We start from the raw sequence: 4,339 nt of genomic DNA, 5'->3' as shown, positions 1-4,339 counted from the left end.
ATCACACTGTCAATCCCCATTTACAGATGGGGTAAACTGAGGCACGGAGAAGTTAAGTAGCTTGCCCAAGGTCACACAGCAGACAAGTGGGGGAACCGGGATAAGATCCCACGTCCTCTTAGTCCCAAACCCGTGCTCTTTCCACCAAGCCACACGGCTTCTCATGTAGTTTGCTAATGGGTCTATTTTTAGTGACTCTTTTGCAGAGAATCTGGGCAGTAGGATTGAGATATTACTAAAAGTCCAAGAAGCAACAGATTCACAAAAAGACCCTGGAGACAATCACTGTTTAACAGCTTTATGATGGTGACTGCATCTTGGAAGAGTAAACACAAGCCTATAATTACACAACATTTTTTTTCTTAAATCAGCAGTGTTAAAAGCTGACAGCTTAAAGAAAACAGAACCTGCAAGCCTGAGATTGTGGGTTGCCAGTCTTTTATGGGTGGAAAGGTAAAGTGATGCTCTGAGGATTTTTTTGTTTTAAAAAAGCTCCCCTATTCCTAAGGGGATGTGGTGAAAGGGTTTGAGTGAGAGAAAGGGGAAGTAGAAGAGAGTGAAGTAATAGGGGAACACTGGGGGAGGAGGATCAAGGGGGAGAAATGGGGGTGAAGAATGGGAATGCAAAGGAGTTAGGCGGGGGGTAGCGAGTGAGCACTCAGGATAGCTTGGAATACCAAAGTCCTCAAGTTTTTCAAGACTCCTCTGGATGTTCCACTCAGAAAAGGAACCTGATATTCAAGAGGCTGCTTGCCACAGTTTTATTGATTACTGAAGTACTGAAGCAACAGCCATTAGAAATTGCAGCATGAGGATGGAAATCCATTATCAAATCATTCTATGGAAGCATACATGGAATATATAGATACATAAAGCTGCCCTTCATTTTAAAGGATGAAGCTACTGACGGTGAGCTATTTGTGCTTAGCACTATGGCTGGAAAGGCCCAAGGGTCCCAAGTAGGCCACTGTGAGGGCGTACATATAGTCCCCTGCTGTCTTCTTTTACTGCAAACAGAGTCTACCTTGCCTTCAAGGCTTCCTGGCATTTCAAATTTTGCAAAGGTGACTATTACCATCAAATTGACTCAGAAGAGAATGCTATCACCATGTCCAACTCTCACTTTTAGAACCATTTCCAGTTAATTATTGAGTGCGATGTAGAGCATTGTTCTAAGAGCTTGGGAGAGTCCAATTGGCAAATATAATCCCTTTCTCCAAGGGGCTTATATTTTACTAATTGAGAATTGCATTTGTTAAGCACTTACTGTTTGCTGGAGTAGATAAGTTAATCAGGCTGGACATGGTCCCTATCCCACACTGGATTCACTGTAAATGCTTAATTGGTATTTGTTAAGCACTTACTCTGTGCCAAGCACTGTTTTAAGCGCTGGGCACTCTAAGTGTGGGAGGGAGAGCAGGTACTGAATCTCCATTTTACAGATGAGGAAACAGAGGCACATAAAAGCAAAATGACTTGCTCACAGTCACAAAGTAGGTAAGTAGCAGAGCGACATTGGAACCCAGGTCCTCTGACTCTCAGGCCTGTGCTCTTCCCACTGGAGCAATTCGCTTCTTAGTGTGTCAGGGAATCCAAGAACAAACTCTACTAACTGCTGCCCACTAGATTACAACCTGTTCATTCTGGTGGTCTCCAAACTGTGAACTGCTCTATCATTTCTAGAGACCCTTTGTCTTTAAAACTATCTTTTCTGCTCTGCTTAGTCACGTGTTTCCCATTTCAGTTCACCACATAGCAGTTGCTTGAGAATCCTACTTTTCTGTTTTTCCTACAGGCCCCTTTCTGACTAGTGTAGCAGTTCTGGAGAAGCAGCGGGCCCAAGGGTCAAAAACCTGGGCTTGGGAGTCAGAGGTCGTGGGTTCTAATCCCCCTTCCACCACTTGTCTGCTGTGTGATCTTGGGCAAGTCCCTTCACTTCTCTGGGCCTCAGTTACCTCATCTGTAAAAATGGGGATTAAAAAAACGTGAGCCCCATGTGGGACAATGTGATTACCCTGTATTTACCCCATCTTAGAACAGTGCTCAGCACACATTCAAGTGCTTAACGAATACCATAATTATTATTATTGTCTCCGCTCATGATCTGAATCTTGACAAAGAGTTGGAATGCAACCAATTGATGTCAAGTTTAAGTAGTTGGAAAGGCTAATGTAACTGCTCAGGAAACTAGATGTGGCTTCTCTGATTCTATTTATTGCTATTGTTCTCGTCTGTCCATCTCTCCCGATTAGACAGTAAGCCCGTCAAAGGGCAGGGACTGTCTCTATCTGTTACCGATTTGTACATTCCAAGCGCTTAGTACAGTGCTCTGCACATAGTAAGCGCACAATAAATACTATTGAATGAATGAATAAATCAACAGATTACTGGAGATTAGCAACCTTCCATTTGATAGGAAGTTTACTTTCCTGCAGTAGTCATTCTCTGTCAACCTTCCCCAAATCATGCTGGCCTTTGGAATTGTCTGCCGCTTCTCAGTACTACGAGTAGTTAATAGTGATCACTTACAAAATGGGGAGCACCATGCTCAACTCTGGGGTTCGACAGCACCATGACTGAAAAGCCATTAAAAAGACACCAAGAACCAAAGTGAAACAAAAGTTATAAAAATACACAATCCAGGATTACAATGCCAAAGCAGTTTAAGGTACCTGGTGGGAGGAATCGCTATAATTGGCTAATCGAGATGACCACTTTCACTTCTGACCCACCCATCTAATAATAATTATATTTGTTAAGCGCTTACTATGTGCAGAGCACTGTTCTAAGCGCTGGGGTAGATACAGGGTAATCAGGTTCTCCTTCGTGGGACTCAGTTTTCATCCCCATTTTACAAGTGAGGAAACTGAGGCACAGAGAATTTAAGTGACTTGCCCAAGTCACACAGCAGACAAGTGGCGGAGCCAGGATTAGAACCCACGACCTCTGACTCCCAAGCCCGTGTTCTTTCCGCTAAGCCACACTCTATTACTAAATAGTCTTAGGATCTCGGTGAACTTAGCTACATTTGCAGAGCATCCCGAAGAGCCCTTCTCTGAATAGTGAAGGGGAAGTGTAGAGTCAGTAGAGAAGCAGGGTGGCTTAGTGGACAGGGCACGGGCTTAGAAGTCAGCAGGACCTGGGTTCTAATCCCTGCTCCACGTGTCTGTTGTGTGACCTCGGGTAAGTCACACTTTTCTGTGCCTCAGTTGCCTCATCTGTAAAATGGGAGATTAAGACTGTGAACCCCACGTGGGACAGGGACAGTGCCGAACCTGATTACCTTGTATCTACCCCAGTGCTTAGAACTGTGCTTGGCACACCGTAAGCACTTCAATACAATTATTCTATGAAATCAGGTATCTTTGATGTCAAGTAGGGATTATCACACTATGCCCCGTACCCTAGTGGAAATGGCATGGGCCTGGGAGTCAGAGGACCTGAGTTCTAACTCCTGCTCTGTGAATTGCTTGCTGTGCGGCCTTAGCAAAGTCACTTCACTGTGCCTTAGTTACCTCATTTGTAAAATGGGGATTAAATCCTATTCCAACTAAAACTGTGAGCACCAAATGGGACAGGGGCTGCATTCAAGCTGACTGATCCCAACACTTAGGACAGTGCTCACATGTGGTAAGCTCAATCTGCTACATGAACTTGGACAAGTCACTTCACTTCTCTGCACCTGTTATTTCATTTGTAAAATGGAGATTGAAACCCTGAGCCCCATGTGGGACAGGGACTGTGTCCAACCCCATTTGTTCACATCCACCCCAGCTCTCAGTATGGTGCCTTGCACATAGTAAGCACTTAAATACCACATATCATTATTATACTATTATAAATATATTATCTTACCTGGCTGGAAGCAGAAATGAGGGCTTGATGGGCGGCCATAGTTTGAGCCAGTAATAATTCATTTTATGTTCTTCCTTTAAAGAACTGACAAGAACCACCTTGGAAAGGAACAGTTTCTGACACTCTTTGTTAAACTCTATGTCAACGAAGTAAACTTCAGGATCAGAATAATTTAACCTGGCTCTCTATGAAACCAATGTAGAATAAATTGCAGGATATTTTCAGACAAAATGAAACCACTGCACATGTCTTCTGAAATCAGAAAACATGCACCATACTTTCATTTAACAACCATCACATTCTCATTTAGCAACCAATATGCTACATTTTCCAAGTAATAATTATCATACAAATGTATGCAGCTTCAGTGATTTCTGCTCAATGTTCTCTGAAGAGCTCACAGTCTTCATCCCCGTTGTACAGATGGGCACAAGCGAGGCACAGAGAAAGGAAATAACTTGGACCAAGATCACACAGCAGACAA

The sequence above is a fragment of the Ornithorhynchus anatinus genome, chromosome 15 (genome assembly GCF_004115215.2).
Source record: "Ornithorhynchus anatinus isolate Pmale09 chromosome 15, mOrnAna1.pri.v4, whole genome shotgun sequence".
Taxonomy (NCBI): Eukaryota; Metazoa; Chordata; class Mammalia; order Monotremata; family Ornithorhynchidae; genus Ornithorhynchus; species Ornithorhynchus anatinus.
The sequence above is the reverse complement of the archived record's forward strand: the minus strand, read 5'-3'. Positions refer to the sequence as shown.